Below are 21,189 nucleotides of genomic sequence, written 5' to 3' on the forward strand. Positions count from 1 at the left end.
AGAAAACGAAGATCATGGCATCTGGTCCCATGACTTCATGGGAAATAGATGGGGAAACAGTGTCAGATTTTATTTTTGGGGGCTCCAAAATCACTACACATGGTGACTGCAGCCATGAAATTAAAATACGCTTACCACTTGGAAGGAAAGTTATGTCCAACCTAGATAGCGTATTAAAAAGCAGAGACATTACTTTGCCAACAAAGGTCCGTCTAGTCAAGGCTATGGTTTTTCCAGTGGTCATGTATGGATGTGGGAGTTGGACTGTAAAGAAAGCTGAGTGCTGAAGAATTAATGCTTTTGAACTGTGGTATTGGAGAAGACTCTTGAGAGTCCCTTGGACTTCAAGGAGATCCAACCAGTCCATTCTGAAGGAGATCAGTCCTGGATGTTCATTGGAAGGAATGATGCTGAAGCTGAAACTCCAATACTTTGGCCACCTCATGCGAAGAGTTGACTCATTGGAAAAGACTCTGATGCTGGGAGGGATTGGAGGCAGGAGGAAAAGGGGACAACAGAGGATGAGATGGCTGGATGGCATCACTGACTCGATGGACATGGGTTTGGGTGAACTCCAGGAGTTGGTGATGGACAGGGAGGCCTGGTGTGCTGCAATTCATGGGGTCGCAAAGAGTCAGACATGACTGAGCAACTGAACTGAAGTGAACTGATGGAAGAAAGTGAAGAGGAACTAAAGACCCTCTTGATGAAAGTGAAAGAGGAGGGTGAAAAAGCTGACTTAAAACTCAATATTACAAAAACTAAGATCATGGCATCCAGTCCCATCACTTCATGGCAATAGATGGGGAAACAATGGAAACAGTGATAGGTTTTATTTTCTTGTCTTGCAAAATCACTGCAAATGGTGTCTGCAGCCATGAAATTAAAAGATGCTTGCTCCTTGGAAGAAAAGCTATGACCAACCTAGACAGCATTTTAAAAAGCAGAGATATCACTTTGCCAACAAAGTTCTGTCTAGTCAAAACTATGGTTTTTCCAGTAGTCATATATGGATGTGAGAATTGGACTATAAAGCTGACTGCTGAAGAATTGATGCTGAAGAATTGAACTGTGGTGTTGGAGAAGACTCTTGAGAGTCCCTTGGACTGCAAAGAGATCCAACCAGTTCATCGTAAAGGAAATCAGTCCTTCATATTCATTTGATGGACTGATGCTGATGCTGAAGCTCCAATACTTTGGTCACCTGATGTGAAGAACTGCCTTGATGCTGGGAACTATTGAGGGCAGAAGAAGATGACAGAGGATGAGATGGTTGGATGGCATCACTGACTCAAGGGACATGAGTTTGAGCAAGCTCCATGAGTTGCTGATGGATGGGGAAGCCTCGTGTGCTACCTTCCATGGGGTCACAAAGAGTCAGACATGACTGAACGACTGAACTGAAGCCATACTCAGAAATCAACTAATTCAGACCCTGATGACTTCAATTTTCCACAAATATTTACTGGATGCCAACTATGTGCCAGGCACTACTCTGAACTCTGGAGATTCAACAGTTAATAAAGGTCCTAATGGAGTTTATACTCTAATTAGAACAGACAGACTTCAAAATCATATGAATCATATGAATCATATCCCAGAAAGTGATTGTGTTTGGAGATATATTTTTTAAAGAAGTTTTTAAGTTAAAATGAAATCATTAGGGTGGGCCCTGATCCAATGTGGCCTTTTTGTGTGAAGAGTAGTTTAGCACACACACAGAAAGAAGGCTGTGTGAAGACACTAGAAGACAGTCATCTCCCAAGGAGAGGCCTAAGAAGACGTAATCCCTATTGATCTCTTGATCTCAGACTGTTAGACATGAGAGCTGTGAGAAAACAAACTTCTGTTGTGTAAGCCACCTGGTCTGTGGTGCTTTAATAATAATTATGGCAGATTATAATAAACTAATACAATGAACAAAGAGTTACGTACCAGGAAGTGAGATCCTAGAACTCAGGGAGATATGGATCAAGTCAGGTCTTAGGGGCCATTGCTATGAGGAATTTGTCCCACGTGCTGCAGTTATAACAGAGCTTATGGGAGATGGCCTTAGAAGCAGAAAATTAGCAGACCACTCATTGTATCCTGAACTCTCATTATTTCACAGCATGGGCTTAGTATAGATGTTCTGTATGCATCAAAGTCCCAGGAGAAAGGGCCTGCCTTAGTGAACAGGCTGGATATAAACCTGAGAGTTCTGAAAGTGGGAAGGGTCCTCAGCCTCATAGCTTACTACGTATTTATAGATTAACCTAAGAGAGGTAGGGCATGCAGAGTTTCTCTAGGTAACAAGGAATATATCAATGAACTTCCTGACCAGGAACAATGCTAGACAGTGTGTCTGAAAAGTGCTGAGGTCTGCAAATTAAGGACCTGGGAACAGCTTTACATGCCAGGAATAACATCAGACTGCATCAATCCTAGTGACCTAGTTGTCTGTTAAGCTACTATCAAAAGTTGGAAGGAAATGAGTCTCTAGGACCATTTGAATTTGTCTCTTAACAGATTCAATGATGAACCAAGGGTTTTCTTGTGAACCCCTAGAAACATAAATTTGTTTTTAGAGCAAGATTTGTTTTGTATGTGGTAGATGTAAAATCTCTGGTTAGGCATCCAAGTGGAGATGCTAGGAGGGGAATTAAATATAACAGTATAGGTTGGGGAAGTTTCATGCTGCAGATTAAATTTTGGAGGTTATCAGCATAGTGGTAAGTCATAAGTGGTAGAAAAATTGTCACAAAAATGTGTGCAGATAAAGGAGACAAGAGGTCCAAGGGCTGAACTTTGAGCCAGTCCATCACTAGGAAATTGGAGAGATGAGGGAAAATCAGAAAAAGAGGCTGGGAAGAAATAGACTGTAAGCAGGAGGCAAAGAAGAATATGGGGTCCTCAGAGCCAAGTGAGTAAGATGTTTTCGGAAAGAAACAATGATCTGTGTCTTCTAGGATTAAAGATCTGGAATTAACTACTGACATTCCAGTGAGTGTTCATAGGTGGCATCAACAGGGGTGAGTTCAGAAGAAAGGTGAAGGGTGCCTGGTTAGAAGATGGTTAAAAAATAACGAGAGGGAGGTACCTTGAGACAGGGAGCATGGAGTACTCCTTCTAGGAGATGCTGTATAAAGAGGAGCAGAGCAGTGGAGTGGCAGTTAGTAAGAAAGCGAGTCAAGAGATGCTCTATATGTCTTTGTATGTTCGTGACCATAATTCAAGAGAGGGTGGGGGAAAAATAAAAAAAAAAAAAAAAAAAAAGGATAGTGGAGAAGAAAGAGAGAAATGCTGGAGTGATGTCCTTAGTAGATGATCAGATCAGATCAGTCGCTCAGTCTAAAGGTGCACAATTGGAAAAACAGATATTTCATTCATGGACAGAGGTGCATCTTTACAAAGAAGATGTAATGGCCATTTATTTTTTGACGTGGAGGGAAGGAAAATAACTTTTAGTCCACTTAAAATAAACAATATTAAGTTAGACTTTAAAAATAGATATCAGATTATTGCTTTTTTAAAGCATTTATTGAAGCAGATGGGCTTCCTTGGCGGCTCAGTAGTAAAGAAGCTCCCTGCCAATGCAGGAGATACAGGTGTGATCCCTGGGTCGGGAAGATCCCCTGAAGAAGGGAATGGCAACCCACTCCAGCATTCTTGCCTGGGAAACCCCATGGACAGAGGAGCCTAGTGGGCTACAGTCTATGGGGTCACAGAAGAGTTGGACATGACTTAGCAACTAAACAGTAACAACATATTGAAGCAGGTACAGCATAATATTTAACAGCACAGTTCAGCCGTCAATAGCTATATGTTGTTTTTGGCAAGATTGTATAAGGTTTTAAACAATGGTTTGAATACATAAGATGATTATTTGTTTTGTGAAACAAAAAATTATAAGGAAAAAAGGGAGAATGGCTGTTAGCAGAGCCTACCATGCTCTTTTCCTCTCAAAGAAGATGATAATGCTAAAAAGCGTTCTCAGAACTCAGTGAGATACTGCAGATAAAATATATCACGAATTGTCTAGTACACAGTTCAGTTCAGTCGCTCAGTCGTGTCACAGTAAGTTCTCAATAAATGCTAGTTGTTATTGTTAATATTATTTGTATTTCAAAGTCAGAGCATACCAGTTACTCAAATGAGACAAGCAAATTCTGAATTATCAAAGAAGACCCCAAAGATCTTGTGTTTATATGGCTACACATACTCTGTGAACCTAGCCTTTGGAAAGTGGACTTCTCTGTATCTAGTCTGAAATCTGACCCCACTGGCTGCTTCCGATTTACTGCCAAATAACAAAGGCTTTTTGTGCAAACTCTACTGCAGATAAAGACCTCAGATTAGCATGTTTTAATTATAACTATTAAAAATGTATATGTATCCACAGAATAATCAACCAGAATGATGGCTTTCTTAATAAATCATGTGTGAAACCATTTTCCAAAGCGTCTTTCCCTCAAAGGACACTTTGAAAGGCAAAGTTATATCTTTAATTACTCAAGTAGCTTTTTTTTTTTTCTTTTCCCCATCTAAAAAGGATTAATAATAAAATTGATCTTTTTTTCAGGTTAGTTTATAAACAGTTTGTTAGTTCCCAGAGTGTGTCTTTTTAATCCTTTACTTTTCCTTACTACTGTGATTCCTGTGGAAGCACGTAAGTTTCCTGATAGTAGTGGTGATATTGTCTTCATCTTGGTTTTCTAAGCACCAGCATCTAGCCTGATACATAGTAAGTGTCCCATAAATATTTCTATATAAAATTAAGAAAGTAGAAAGAAGCAGGGAAAGTACCACTTATTGAGGGTCTATTATGTGCTTAGCAAGGCTCTGACATTTAACATTCTCTTTTGTTTAATTAAAGATAAATGGCAAATGCTCACTTAGGAAATGAGGGATGATGCTCCCAGAGGCAATACTACTTTCTACACAAAAATCTTATGCCATAGACCTCTGTCTTCCTTTACACAGGCTCTGAGGAGTAAACAGCCTTACCACTTATATTTAAAGTCGTCATTTTCCCAGTTGGTGATTTCTACATTTCCTAAACTCTGCCTTTCACTAACACCCAAATAATCATATGTCCATAGGTTCTATGTGTATAATAATAGTAATTATAATGATAATAGTCATAACAGTATTGACAATAGCTAAAATGTATTTAATGCTTTTTATGTGTCAGGTACAGTGGTGGTTGCTTTAAAGGTATCATTTATTTGCATCTTTACAACAGCCTTATGAGCTAAGTACTATTATTTTCTCCCTTTGATAAATTAGAGATTTGAGTCTTAGAGGCATTAGTCACATGTGCATGGATACACAGCCCATCATTAGTCTAACGTCCTTAAACATGGGAAAAGTTCTAGGGCATAATAAAAACAACAAACATGGAAAATGGCCACAGAGTCAAATCTCCAAAAGGTTTTTACTAAATTTTTAAAATACTTTTAGATTTAAGGTAAAATTGTTAGAATAGCACAGACAATTTTCATATATTCTTCTCTGAACTTCTCCTAATATTAAAACCTACATAATATTGATACATTTATCCAAAGTACAAAATCACCATTGATATATTGCTGTTAATTAAACTACAGACTTTATTTGGATCTTACCATTGTGCCTGAGAGTGCCTTTTTCTGTCCCAGCATCTAATCCAGAGCATTGTACTACATTTAGTCATCATATCCCCGTTTCCTCAAACGTGTGACAATTTCAGCTTTTTCATAAAATGCTAGAAAAGTACTGATCATATATTTTATATAATGACCCTCAACTTGGGTTTGTCTAATGTTTTCTCATGATTAGACTGAATATGGTTTTTGAGGGAAAATATAGAAGTGAAATGTCCTTCCATCTCATTCTATTAGGGGGTGAAAAAAAGTGAAAGTGTGCCACTTAGTTATGTCTGACTATTTTCAACCCCTTGGACTGTAGCCCTCCAGGCTCCTCTGTCATGGGATTCTCCAGGCAAGAATACTGGAGTGGGTTGCCATGCGATCTTCCAGGGGATCTTCCCAGCCCAGGGATAAAAACTATGTCTCTTATGTCTTTGGCATTGGCAGGTGGTTCTTTACCTCTAATGCCACCTGAGAAGCCCCAGGAAATATATGCATGCTTACTAACTCAAGTATATACACACATATATATTTATTTCTTTATATATCTGTTCTTACTATTATCTCCAACTCTATTACAGCTTCAAAATTTTCATACCAGTTTCTGCCCTGCTCACCTTGTAAATTCTGTGACTTACAATGAGAAGGCTAGTTTTCATTACTTATAATTTATTTACATATTTATGTAACCTTATGTATTAATACATTTAAAGTAGTTTCACAATTGCTAGCCAGATGAGAAACAAAAGTTCCAACTAAAGTATGATGTTTGTGTATTTTTATAGTTAGTCTAACAAGTAAAGACACTGTTTTCCAAATTTATTTAGACCAGTTTCTCCCCCTACCTCCTTGAACCGAAAAAGCCCTCCTTTTCCTTTTTTCCCCATTTACCTTTTTTTTTCCCTGTTTTGAATAGCACAGGGTTGGGGTGCCTGCTGGCCTAAATCAGGGTCTGGTACAGGTTGATGAAGCATTAGTTTAATCCCAATGAGATGTTCAAACCTACTGACCACTCCTATTCATTATCCTTCATTCTCATGTCCAATTTCTTTCATCAATTGAGCCAAGTCAATTGTCTGATTTTCCTCCTGTTACAATGGATTAATTATAACTGCTCCTGTCATAGATTAACTCAGGCTCTGAATTTTAATCCCTCTCCCTTTCACAAAGATTTCTCATCTATAATCAATTTGTTCCCTCTTCTGTCATCAATTCTTCCCTTTTTCTTGGATTACTCCAATAAATCTTAAAATACACCTTGGAAATTTTCATTTAGGGAATAACAAAGCTTTCATTAGCCTCAGATTGTCCCTATAACAACAATATAAATTTTCCATTTGGGTTCACAGAAACTTTTCCTGGAATTGTTTACAGTCACTGTCTCTACTTTGTCACACTCCCCATGGATTCCCCAGTGTATCCAGTTTGAGTTCATATAATCTTTTGATAGTTGTAACTGTTAAGATCACTAATGAACTCTATGATGTAAAATTCCAGAGTCTCTTCTCTTTCTTCCTATATTATCTCTCAGTAACAACTGGTGTTACTAATCTAGAATCTTCCCCCGCCCCATCTTTGAATATATATATTCACCTGGTTTTCCCCTCTCCTCATTGTTTCTCCTTTTCAGTATTCTAAACAGATGTGAGTCATGGAGATCAATGAACAATTGTTTCTCTTTATCTATATATTTTCTTACTCAGGACACACTCATTCTCTAGGTAGTGTTGTTTGACCCCACAGTTTTACACATATTTTCTTAATTTGTTCATTTTTCCTCCAATCATAATTTCTTCCATTCATTTTTAGACTGTCATTATCTAATTGCCCAACTTGTTATCCTTTCTCAAATGTCAAATTGGTATTTCAGATTTAGCATATTTGAAACAAAATTTTCTCTTCACAGCATCAATTTTCTCTCCCTCATTGTTCAATCACTAAGTCGTGTCTGACTTTGTATGACCCCATGGACTACAGCACTCCAGGCTTCTCTGTCCTTCACTGTCTCCCAAAGTTTGCTCAAATTCATGTTCATTGAATTGATGACACCATCCAGGCACCTCATGCTCTGCCACCCACTTCTCCTTTTGCCTTCAATTTTTGCCTGCATCAGGGTCTTATCCAATGAGTCAGTTCTTCATATCAGGTGCCCAAAGTATTGGAGCTTCAGCTTCAGCATCAGTCCTTCCAATGAACATTCAGCCTTGATTTCCTTTCAGTTCAGTTCAGTTCAGTTGCTCAGTTGTGTCCAACTCTTTGCAACCCCATGAACTGCAGCACGCCAGGCCTCCCTGTCCATCACCAACTCCCATAGTTTACCCAAACTCATGTCCATTGAGTCAGTGATGCCATCCATCCATATCATCCTTTGTTGTACCCTTCTCTTCTGCCCTCAATCTTTCCCAGCATCAGGGTCTTTTCAAATGAGTCAGGTCTTCCCATCAGGTGACCAAAGAATTGGAGTTTCAGCTTCAGCATCAGTCCTTCCAATGAACACCCAGGACTGATCTCCTTTAGGATGGACTGGTTGCATCTCCTTGCAGTCCAAGTGACTCTCAAGAGTCTTCTCCAACACCACAGTTGAAAAGCATCAATTCTTCAGTGCTCAGCTTTCTTTATAGTCCAACTCTCACATCCATACATGATTACTGGAAAAACCACAGCCTTGAGTAGATGGACCTTTGTTGACAAAGTAATGTCTCTGCTTTTTAATATGCTGTCTAGGTTGGTCATAACTTTCCTTCCAAGGAGTAAGCATCTTTTAATTTTGTGGCTGAAATCACCTTCTGTAGTGATTTTGGATCACCGGAAATTTTGGATTTCCAAAATTTTTTTTTTGGAAATTTTGATTTCATTTAGGATTCACTGGTTTGATCTCATTGCTGTCCAGGGGACTCCCAAGAATCTTCTCTTCTTCAAAAGCATCAGTTCTTCAGGACTCAGCCTTCTTACAGTCCATCTCTCAAATCTGTATGTGACTACTGAAAAAACCATAGCCTTGAATATATGGACCTTTGTTTCCATTTTTTCCTCATCTATTTGCCATGAAGTGATGGGACAGGATGCCATGATCTTAGTTTTTTGAATGTTGAGTTTTAAGCCAGCCTTTTCATCTCCTTCGGTTATCTCCATATCGGTAAATGAGTATATGCACTCTGTTGCTTAAGCCAACAATAAATGAGTCATCCTTGAGTCCTCCCTCAGTCACTAGCTCCAGTTAGTTATCCAAACCTGTTGACTTTATTTCCAAAATGAATCATTTCTCTCCATCCTTAACACTAAATCTCTTGGACTACTGCAGTAACCCTTTTAATTCATCTCAAGTCTTCCTTTCTTAATCCCTTTTGTTATTCTGTCCAGAATTAACAGTAAATTAAAAATAAAATGATTTCCAATCAAGTGACAACACCCCTTAAAATCTCCCAGTGACTTAGCTGGCGAACCAGGAAAACGGTGGTATAATTCAGTCCAAGTCTGAATGTCTGAAAACCAAGAACCCTGATGTGCAAGGACAGGAGAAGTGACAGCTTCAACTCAAGGAGATAGAGTGAGAATTTGCCCTTCCCTAATTGTTTGTCCTATTTAGGCCCACAAGGTATTGGAAAGTGCCTATGTAAGTTGGCACAGATCTTTACTGAGGCTACCAATTCAAATAGTGATTTCTTTGGGAAACATCCCCCATCACACACAGAAATAATGTATTTCCAGCTATCTGAGCATTCTTTAGCCCAGCCAAGTTAACATATGAAGTTAACCACAAATTCTCTCTTGGACCTTGTCACTCTCTCCCTGCTTCAGAGAGACAAGTGTACTGGAGACAGGCAAGTATATTGAAGCTATACTTGTCTTCTTTCTGTTCTTAACTGTTCTATGCTCTTGCCTGCTTTAGGCCTTTGTAATTATGATTCTCTTTGCCTGAAAACAAGGTTCCCCCAAATCTCTGCAATGTGCCATTAAAGTCCTCCTTAAAAAGGGTCTCTTTGCTTCTGGTTCAAGATGGCAGAGAAGAAGGATGTAAATTCATCTCCTCCTGTGACAGCAACAAAATTGCAACTAGATGTTGAACAGCCATCGACAGGAGAATTCTGCTGTTGCTGCTGCTAAGTCACTTCAGTCGTGTCTGACTCTGTGCAACCCCATAGACGGCAGCCCACTAGGCTCCTCCGTCCCTGGGATTCTGGAACCCACCAAAATAAAAAAAAAAAAAAAGAAAGAAAAGAAAAGAAAAAAGAAAAACAGGACCCATGACCAAAGACAAAGAAGAAGCTGCTGCAAAATTGTGGGAGGGGCACAATCATGATAAAATCAAATCCTACACCCACTGGGTGGATGACCCACAGACTGGAGGAATAGTAATACCAAATAAGTTCTCACACTATTGTGAAGGTTCTGAACCCCATGTCAGTCTTCCCAACCTGGGGATCTGATAAAGTAACTGGGAATCCCCAGGGAATCTGGGCTTGTGGGCCAGTGGGATTTGATTATAGGACTTTCAGAGGTATGGGGGAAACAAAGACTGGAGTCTTGAAGTGCATAAAAATTTTTTTGGATGCACCAAGACCCAGAGGAGAGGAGCAATAACCCAACAGAAGGTTGAACCAAAACTATCTGCTAGAGTTGGAGGGCCTGCTGTGGAGGTGTGGGGTGGCAGGGACCCACAACAGGAATGGGGACACTGGAAGGTCCCCTTGGCATCACACTCTTGGAGTTCAACATTAATCCTACCATAGAGCCCTTAGAACACAGGACTAGGTCACCTGAGGCCAAACAACTACCAGGCAAGCAGTGCTACCCCACCCTACAGTAGATAATTGGATTAAATTTTACTGAACAAAGCCTTGACCACCAGTTCAGTTCAGTTCAGTCTCTCAGTCCTGTCTGACTCCTTGAAACCACATGGACTGAAGCATGCCAGGCTTCCCTTCCCATCACCAACTCCAAAAGCTTGCTCAAACTCATGTCCATTAAGTTGGTGATGCCATCCAACCATCTCATCCTCTGTCATCCCCTTCTCCTCCTGCCTTCAATCTTTCACAGAATCAGGATTTTTCCAATGAGATAGTTCTTTGCATCAGGTGGCAAAGTATTGGAGTTTCTGCTTCAGTGTCAGTCCTTCCAATGAATATTCAGAACTGATTTTCTTTAAAATTGACTAATTAAATATCCTTGCAGTCCAAGGAAATTTCAAGAGTCTTCTCCAACACCCATAGTTCAAAAGCATCAGTTCTTTGGCATGCAGCTTTCTTTATAGTCCAACTCTCACATCCATACATGACTACTAGAAAAACCGTAGTTTTGACTGGATGGACCTTGGTTTGCAAAGTAGTACCTCTGCTTTTTAATATGCTATCTAGGTTGGTCAAAGCTTTTCTTCCAAGAAGTAAGCATCTTTTAATTTTATGGATGCAGACACCATCTGCATTGATTTTAGAGGCCAAAAATTAAGTTTCTCACTCATTATGTTATTTCCCCATCTATTTGCCATGAAGTAATGGGACTGGATGCCACAATCTCCACTTTCTGAATGTTGAATTTTAAGCCAACTTTTTTCACTCTCCTCTTTCACTCTTTTTCAAGAGGCTCTTTAGTTCTTTGCTTTCTGTCATAAGGGTGGTGTCATCTGCATATCTGAGGTTATTGATATTTCTCCCAGTAATCTTAATTCCAGTTTATGCTTCATCCAGCAAGGCATTTCACATGATGTACATTACATATAAGTTAAATAAGCAGAGTGACAATATACAGCCTTGATGTACTTCTTTTCCTATTTGGAACCAGTCTGTTCCATGTCTGGTTCTAACTGTTGCTTCTTGACCTGCATACAGATTTCTCAGGGGGCAGGGAAGGTGGTGTGGTATTCCCATCTCTTTAAGAATTATGCACTGTTGGTTATGATCCACACAGTCAAAGGCTTAGCAGTAATCAATAAAGCAGAAGTAAATGTTTTTCAGGAACTCTCTTGCTTTTTCAGTGATCCAGCTGATACTGGCAATTTCACCTGTGGTTCCCCTGCCTTTTCTAAATCCACCTGGAACATATGGCAGTTCATGGTTCACATATTTTTGAAGCTTAGCTTGGAGAATTTTGAGCATTACTTTGTTAGTATTTGATTTGAGTGCGATTGTGCATTAGTTTGAACATTTTCTGGCGTTGCCTTTCTTTGGGTTGGAATGAAAACTGACCTTTTCCAGTCCTGCAGCCACTGCTGAGTTTTCCAAATTTGCTGGCATATTGAGTGTAGCACTTTCACAGCATCATCTTTGATTTGAAATAGCTCAGCAAGAATTCCATCACCTCCACTAGCTTTGTTTGCAGTGATGCTTCCTAAGGCCCACTTGACTTCACATTCCAGGATGTTTGGCTCTAGGTGAGTGATCACACCATCATAGTATTCTGGGTCATGAAGATCTTTTCTGTATAGTTCTTCTGTGTATTCTTGCCACATCTTCTTAATATCTTCTGCTTCTGTTAGGTCCATATTATTTCTGCCATTTATTGTGCCTACCTTTGCATGAAATGTTCCCTTGTTATCACTAATTTTCTTGAAGGGATCGCTAGTCTTTCCCATTCTATTGTTTTCCTCTATTTCTTTGCATTGATCACTGAGGAAGGCTTTCTTATCTCTCCTTGCTATTCTTTGGAACTCTGCAGTCAAATGGGTGTATCTTTCCTTTTCTCCTTTGTGGTTCGCTTCTCTTATTTTCTCAGCTATTTGTAAAGCCTCTTTGGACAACCCTTTTGCCTTTTTTCACTTCTTTTTCTTGGGGATGGTCTTGATCACTGCCTCCCGTACAATGTCATGAACCTCATCTGTAGTTCCTCAGGCACTCTATCAGATCTAGTCCCTTGAATCTATTGTAATTTCCATTGTATAATTGTAAGGGATTTGATGTAGGTCATAACTGAATGGTCTAGTGGTTTTCCCTACTTTCTTCAAGTTAAGTCTGAATTTTGCAATAAGGAGTCATGATCTGAGCCACAGTCAGCTCCATCTTGCTTTTGCTGACTGTATATAGAGCTTCTCCATGTTTGGCTACAAAGAATAAAATCAGTCTGATTTCGGTATTGACCATCTAGTGATGTCCCTGTGTAGAGCCTTCTCTTGCGTTATTGATAGATGGTGTTTGCTATGACCAGTGTGTTCTCTTGGAAAAACTCTGTTAACCTTTGCCCTGCTTCATTTCATACTCCAAGGCCAAATTTACCTGTTATTCCAGGTATCTTTTGATTTTCTACTTTTGCATTCCAGTCTCCTATATGAAAAGGACATTATTTTTGGGGGTGTTAGTTCTAGAAGGTCTTGTAGGTCTTCATGGATCTGTTCAACTTCAGCTTCTTCAGCGTTACTGTTTGAGGCATAGAATTGGATTACTGTGATATTGAATGGTTTGCCTTGAAAATAAATAGAGATCATTCTGTTGTTGTAGAGATCACACCCAAGTACTGCTTTTTGGACTTTTTTGTTAACTCTGATGGCTATTGCATTTCTTCTAAAAGATTCTTGCCCACAGTAGTAGAAAAAATGGTCATCTAAGTTAAATTTTCCCGTTCCAGTCCATTTTAGCTCACTGATTCCTGAAATGTTGATGTTAATTCTTGCCCTCTTCTGTCTGGCCACTTCCAATTTACCTCAATTCATGGACCTAAATTTCCACATTCCTATGCCATATTGTTCTTTACAGCATTAGACTTTACTTCCATCACCAGTCACATCCACACTTGGATGATGTTTTTACTTTGTCGTCATCTCTTTGTTCTTTGTAGAGTTATTTCTCCACTCTTCTCCAGTAACATACTGGGCATCCACCATCCTGGGGAGTTCATCTTTTGCTGTCACGTCTTTCTGCCTTTTCATACTATTCATGGGATTCTCAAGGTAAGAATACTGAAGTGTTTTGCCATTCCCTTCTCCAGTGCACCACATCTAGTCAGAACTCTCCAACATGACCCATCCTTGTTGGGTCACCCTACATGGCCTGACTCATAGTTTCATTGAGTTAGACAAGGCTGTGATTCATTTGATGAGTTTGATTAGTTTTCTGTGATTGTGGTTTTCATCTCATCTGCCCTCTGAAAGATAAAGATCAGAGGCTTATGGAAGCTTCCTGATGGGACAGACTGACTGTGGGGGAAACTGGGTCTTATTCTTATGGGTGGGGCTATGCTCAGTAAATCTGTTGCACTCAGTGCCCCCATTTGGAGACTCCTGGACATTCACAGGCAAGTCTTGCTCACTAGAGCAAGATCCAGTTTTTCCCTGTCATCAAGAACCTTACACAAGCCTCTTAGAATGTTAGGTAGAGAGAATAGGAGAAAGGAGTCCAGAATGGCAGTGGCTAAAAGACAAGGAAGGGAAAAACCTGTGAAAATAGAACAAAGGAAGGTCTGAGGACTAGAGAGAGGACCTCAGGTAGAACAAACAGCACCCCCGGGTAGCCCAATTTACATAGGACAGGCCCGGGGGAAGGAAAAAAAAAAAAAAAAATATATATATATATATATATAGCAGTGCCAAAGGACTGGGGCTCTCTCTTGCACTTTCTCTTTCTCCCTACATGCCCCGCCTTGCTCTTTCTTTCTTTCTCTCGTCTCGTCACATCATTTGGGTCAGCTAGTAAAGAATCCACCTGTAATGTGGCAGACCTGTGTTCCATCTCTGGGTTGGGAAGATCCTTTGGAGAAGGAAATGGCAACCCACTCAAGTATTCTGGCCTAGAGAATTCCATGGACTGTCCATGGGGTCACAAAGAGTCAGACACCACTGAGTGACTTTCAGTTTCAGTTTTCAGTTTCGTGCCTCGAGGATGTATTTCCCTTTATTTTCTAAAAAAAACTGAGCTGTAACACTGATCTGTCTGAGTGCTGTAACACAGTCTGTCCAAGAGCTGAGACACGGTCCCTTTGAGAGCTGTGACACACCGAGGGCTTTAAGCTCTGTCACTTCAAATTTTTGTTGTGATGAGACAGAACTGAGGAAATTACACACTCCCCTGGCAGCCTCAATCATAAGAGGGAAGACGGAAGAAGCAAGAAGAAGCACAGTCTCCCAGTGAGCAAAACAAAAACTATATTACAGAAAGTTGTTCATGATGAAGAAGCAGAAAGTTATGTCCCAGATGAAGAGACTATTAAAACTCTAGAAAAACCACTAAATGAATTGGAGATAGGCAGTCTTCCAGAAAAAGAATTCAGGATAATGATAGTGAAGATGATCCAGGATCTCAGGAAAAGAATGGAGGCAAAGATTGAGAAGATGCAAGAAATGTTTACCAAAGACCTAAAAGAACTAAAGAACAAACAAACAGATGAATAATACACTACAAGGAATCAATAGTAGAATAACTGAGGCAGAAGAACAGATAAATGACCTGGAGGACAGAATGGTGGAAATCACTGTAACAGAGAAGAATATAGAAAAAGTAATGAAAATAAATAAAGAGAGCCTAAGAGACCTCTGGGAGAGCATTAAATGCACTCATTTGCCTTATAGGAGTTCCAGAAGGAAAAGAGAGCCAGAAAGGGCCTGAGAAAATATTTGAAGAGATAATAGCTGAAAACTTCCTGAACATGGGAAAGGAAATAGGCAACAAAGTTCAGGAAACACAGTGAGTCCCAGGCAGGATAAACGCCAGGAGGAACACACTGAGACCCATAGTAATCAAACTGACACAAATCAAAGACAGAGATAAAATGTTAGAAACAACAAAATGACAAATAAGATTAAAGGGAACTCCCATCAAGCTATCTGCTGATTTTTCAACAGAAACTCTATGAACCAGAAAGGAATGACATTATATATTTGAGGTTATGAAAGGGAAGAACCCACAACCAAGAATACTCTACCCAGCAACACTCTCCTTAAGATTTGATGGAGGAATCAAAAGCTTTCCAGACTAGCAAAAGTTAAGAGAATTCAGCAGCACCAAATCATCTTTACAACAAATGCTAAAGGAACTTCTCTAGGCAGGAAACACAAGGGAAGGAAAAGACCTACAGAAAATAAACCCAAAACAATTAAGAAAATGGTAATATGATCATATGTAACAATCATCACCTTAAATGTAAATGGATTAATGTACCAACCAAAAGACACAGACTGGCTGGGTAGATGAAAACATATACATTTGTGCACTTCCACTTACCACATCACTCTGCTTGGACCCTCCCCCACCCCAAATTGTATGTAATTATTTTATATTTTTAGGTTAATAATGTCCCCATTATAGCTTGCAATTATAATTATCTTTCATTTTTGTCTGACTGTTGATTATGAAAACTGATAAACATCTTTTACTATTGTAATTATGTAACTATTACTCACTTAATACTTGTATCATGATTGGTCAACTCTACATCACCAAAACTAGGATCCAATAGAAAAACCTGTAATCACTTTTTAAAATCCAGATTCATATCAGAATTATCTTGAAAATTTTTGAAAAATACAAATGCTCAGGTATTGCTGTTTTTCTCCAGAGCTCCAGATATGTTTCTAATGAGCAGTCATGTTTAAAAATAACTGGACTATATGATGATCTTTTACTTTTATCTAGTTTGTTTCACTTTTTCTATTTCATATTCAGTACTTCTGTTTCATTTAGTTTATGTTCTCCGATTTCTACATCTCTCTCTCTCTTTTTTTTAATATTCTTTTTCAAGTGTGATTAGAACTGCTTTCTAAAACAGCAAGATATTTCTATGATTCCATTTATTGATTTCAAGAAAAAAAAATGTTCACTATTTCCTTCACAGACACTCTTTGCACAACATTTCTACCTACGTTCAAGAAATACCTGACTCCAGATATCCATATGTTATGTATGTAAGCCTCCTTGTAAAGGTTGGGATATGATAGGTTATGTTGAAGAAAGTACACTGTCATCTTAAAGCTTAACATAACAAAATGTGTTATGTTTTCATACAGAATTCACTACTTATTAGGGTGAATGTCCAGGAAAACCTCTCGTCATGTAGCAACTCGACAATCCAGACTACTTCAACCTTGTGGTTCTACCATATCATCAGTAGTTCTCTCAGGTTGCTCAGGCAGGAAAGAGATCACTGCAGAGTTACACCATGGGTATTCTATAATTTGGCTTGGAAGTCACACACCCATTTCTCCCTACAGTCTACTGACCCTAACAAAGCACATCTCCCTGCATAGCTGCACATCTGCCTGCACATCTTGCCCTGTGCCCAGGAAAAGAGGAAAACTAAATAGGGTTCAGCACAAGAATTTCCTATTGCATCTTACTAATTTCCTCTTCTCTTTCTGCCACTAGCATCTTACACTCGCCTGTTCTGGTTCATATTTTGGTGGGAAATCAAACTGTCACTCTGCTTCCTCTCTTCCCTGTTCCCAAGACATGTGTACACATGGGCCACTAGGCTACAAGACTTACAAAGGCAGGGATCTTATCTGTTCTATTCATCAATGTGCTCCTAGCACCTAGCACTGTGTCCGAAGTTTGAGTGTCTTAATAAAATTTCCTTAAATGAATTAAGAAATCTGCTTTCTTTTATGACATTGTCTAATAAGACAATAACAAACACATCTGTTAAATTATTAAAAGCACCTCCAACTTCTGCTGAAGCATTCACTTAATTTTTCAATGTAAAAGAAAGAAGCACAGATTGTAATAAAAAGTGTCATGATCTGATACTTTGATCTATGTGTATTGCTCAGAGTGAAGGATGGTGTATAGTGGTCTGCATCTCTTATGCCATCTATATTTGCTTTGCAGGCTCTACTTTTATTATTCCCAAAGGGTCTGAAAAAAAAAAATATCTATTTGGTGTACAGAAGCCCCAGTTTTGTCTACCCCAGGAAGGAATTTGTATGCTCGAGAAAACAGTCCTGAGCCTAATGCTGCGAATTCCACTCCTGTTTTTGAATTTACCTTCTATTGCCTGTTTTCTACTTCTGGCCTTTGATCTCTAGAGCATTTCTGGTTACCTTAAGGTGTTTTGAATTTCCAAAACAATTTAAACATAAAATTAAACTTTAATTCATCTTAATTTGGCAAAAATAAATAAAACATCAGCAGTGTTGCAAAACTGAACAAGAGGCTATTGCACCACTCAAAAGGTAATGAATAGGGGAAGACTGTAAGTTTTGATGGCATTTCTCCAGTTGATTACACTGTGCCTGTGTTTGGAAGGCAGCCTTCTGATTAAGTATCTTGATATTCCTGGGTCACCATTTGTAGACATTCAGAGGCAAAATGTTACATGAAGTTTTAAATGAGAAGGAAAACAAGTAGGAAATACAAAGGGGAAAATGGTAAATTAGATTTTTCTTGAGAACATTCCATTACCTATAAAAGGTATCTTCTCAAAATTTTCTTTACACAGATGTATATATACAAGTGTGTTTGTGGATATGTGTGTGTAAAGCACTAACAGAAACATGCCTTCTTAGTTTAAATTATACCTAAATATGTTTAATTTTAAATTAGATCTTAAAAAGTTTCATTTTCTCCATTGTCTTAGCAAGTCTCCCTCACATAACATAATCAAAGCAAGCAGAAAACAACTTAATACAATCTCTTAATGCAAATTTCATCTATTATTTCCTGTTTTGCTTTTGTCTACTTCGACCTCCCTTGTAACTTAATATTAGTAGGAATAGCTATGTCAAGATTGAGCCTTCAGTAACCAGTCATTTATCATTCTTAAGTTCACGTCACTGAAAGGTTTCAGAAGCAGAAGGTTCACTATACTGGAAAAAAAAATCAATAAGACTCTCTCATTTTGTATAGAAGATTCATATCTTTTTGCTTCAAGTGAGAACTTCACAAAGTCTCAGAACCTATCCTGTCACCCCACCACTGTCAGGGCTGAATAATTTTGTCACCCACTTTACCACATATACTTATTTTTATTTTTTTTGAGGGAGGAGAATATGAGTGCACACAATTTACTGATTCTGAGTTTCTGTTCTCTTAACTCAAAAATCAATATTTGAATAGAGATGTGTGCTTTTTTTTGTTGTTTTCCCTTTCTTTTTCCTTTCAGAATTGGAACTGGAATATCACATTTCTGAGATGCCAATAATGCCTTGATGGGCTAAGGACTTGAATCACTTGGAAACTTTAAATTGCAACTTAGCTCTTGGTTCTCAGTGGGAAAAGAGGCCCAAGACAGTGGGTTATGCTGATATAGGTAGAAATATTGACCCCAGAGAGGCAAAGAAATCAAGAGAAGCCTAAGGAATAAGAAAAAAGGCTCTAAGGAAGGAGACTGGGTGTGACTGAATGTCAAAATGTGAAGGGTCTGAGATTTTACCTTACTTGCAAACTAAAAAGTAAGCTTTGGTCCGAAGGGAGACATTATCTTGATTATATTGTATAGTATACAAAAGTGCCCTCTGCTCCAGAGACACTATACCTATCTTCCAAGACTTTTTTTTTTTTTTTTTTAATACAAACATCTTTGGAAAGATATTTCAGAAAAAAAGAAGCAGTAAAGCCTCTGCTTTCAAAATTTGATGGAACTTGAGAGACCAGTGGAGAGCTGTCTCCCAGAAGAGTGTGTGCAGCATCTGAAAGAGATCACACCAGACAAAATCCTTTTTCATAGCTTCTCTCATATTTTCATTATATTCTCAGAAATGTAGATGTTTCATACATCTGTATATGGTAGATATTTTCATTTTGTGTTAATGATAGTATCATAAGAATACATGCATACGTGCATATGCACACATCTGTATCCACACGCATAGATTTCTTTCTCTGTGATATTCCTGCATTCAACTCACTGTAGTTGAAAATCAAAATCAACTGAGAAAATTTATTCCCTCTTTGACTAATTGTTAAAGTTCAACACAGGCTCAGCTAGTCCAATTTAAGTACCTTATTTAATTCCTTTTATAAAGTGCTTTAAAAAAAGTTCACTAAGGAATGATTCATGGGTAAAAACAAAACAAAACAAAAAAATGCTGTACATATTTAATGTATACAACTTAATGAGTTTAAAGTTAATGATACAGCAATGAAGCCATCACCACCATCAATGCCATAAGCATATTTATCACCTCCTAAACTTTCCTTCTATCTCTTTATTTTTATTATCATTATTTGTTGTTTTTTTTTTTTTGTCTGTACACACACCATAGTTTTATTTTTTATCATTATTTGTATGTGTGTGTGGTAAGAATGAGCTTTCCAGTTGGCACTAGTGGTAAAGAACCTTCTTGCCAATTCTGGAGATGTAATAGGTGCAGGTTTGATCCCTGGGTTGGGAGGATCCCCTGGAGAAACTGCATGGCAGCCCACTTTAGTATTCTTGCCTGGAGAATCCCATGGATAGAGGCACCTGGCAGGCTATGGTGCATATGGAGAGTGCAAAAAGCAGGACACAACTGAAGCAACTTTGCACACATGCATATGGTTAAAACACTTAGCATGAGCTCTATCACCTAATAAATTTTAAATATATAATATATTATTGTTAGCTATATGCTGGGGCCCAGCCCCAGCTGATCCAGGGTATTCGAAGGAGAGACGGCGTAGGCGAGGGTCAGGAAACAACTGCTTAATTACACTTTAATTAAGGATACAAAGAGTAATAGAATGAGGATAGCTCAGTAGGAAAATTCAGTGGAGAAAAGAGGCTGAGTAGCTTGGTTTACACGGGAGACGAATAAAACTTCAAGACAAGAAGTTTGCACCACTTACGTAGGCCGCAGGCGTCCTTCCGTTCTCCCGAAGGAGAGGAGAAACTGAGGCCTCCCGGGTCGGATCTTAGAAGCCCAGGCATAATTAGCAAGCATGGTGGGTTCTGCGCTGCAGATGGAGACTAAGCCAGAATTTGAAAGAGAGAGCGACATGGGGAGACCAAATTTTGGTGAACAAGGCCTGCACTTTATTTTCCAAAGTAGTTTTTATACCTTAAGTTATGCATAGAGGATAATGGGGGAAGGGGTGGAGTCATGCAAGGACAGCAGTTCCTGGTTCTAATCTAAGCCAGGCTTTCAAACTTATCATATGCAAAAGTTCAGGTGATTGACATCATCTTCTGGCCCGGAGGCCTGTTAACATTTTAAGAAACTTATTTTTCTCTAAAGGTGATTATTCCAAAGTCAGGCACCAGCCTCCCAAAAAGCATTGGACAAAGATACATTTTACATTTCTATACACCCATTATATCAATCAATACACTGCCAAGGACACAGTAGGTAAGGAGTATGGAGACTTAGCAGCAAACATTGGCCCAACAAGTGAAAAACCCTTCACAAATACAATTTCTAATCAATCTTTTAACTACTCAAAGGAATCTGTGTTTAGGCAGTTTAGAACATCTCCTGCCTCTCACAGTTGGGAGGCTCTGAACAATCACATGTGGCTGGAAAAACCTATTCAGGCAGGCTAGAGGATTTCCAAAGGAGTTTGTAGGTTAAACACTGTCACACCCAGGAATTATTAACTGGAGCTGTAAGCTAACTCTTTTTTCAGAGAGAGGTAGTGGGGGACAGCCCCTGGTAAAGTCAGAGGTGTAGGTGAAAGCACAAAGCAGGAAGTAGGCAGACTCTGGTTTGGGGGGTAGATGCTCGAGCATTTCCAGGGGGACTCCTGAG

The 21,189-nt window shown here is 38.9% G+C and overlaps 1 long non-coding RNA gene across 1 annotated transcript in view; it reads right to left on the reverse strand.

Moving 5' to 3' along the window:
* Positions 1–20,440, reverse strand: part of LOC129651445 (uncharacterized) — a 44,591-nt gene extending 24,151 nt beyond the window's left edge. Inside the window, exon 1 of the long non-coding RNA XR_008714145.1 lies at positions 20,291–20,440. This is a non-coding gene — a long non-coding RNA (uncharacterized LOC129651445). The remainder of the gene's footprint in view (positions 1–20,290) is intronic.
* Positions 20,441–21,189: the final 749 nt, after the last annotated feature.

This window comes from Bubalus kerabau, chromosome 4, assembly GCF_029407905.1.
Source record: "Bubalus kerabau isolate K-KA32 ecotype Philippines breed swamp buffalo chromosome 4, PCC_UOA_SB_1v2, whole genome shotgun sequence".
In the NCBI taxonomy this organism is placed as follows: Eukaryota; Metazoa; Chordata; class Mammalia; order Artiodactyla; family Bovidae; genus Bubalus; species Bubalus kerabau.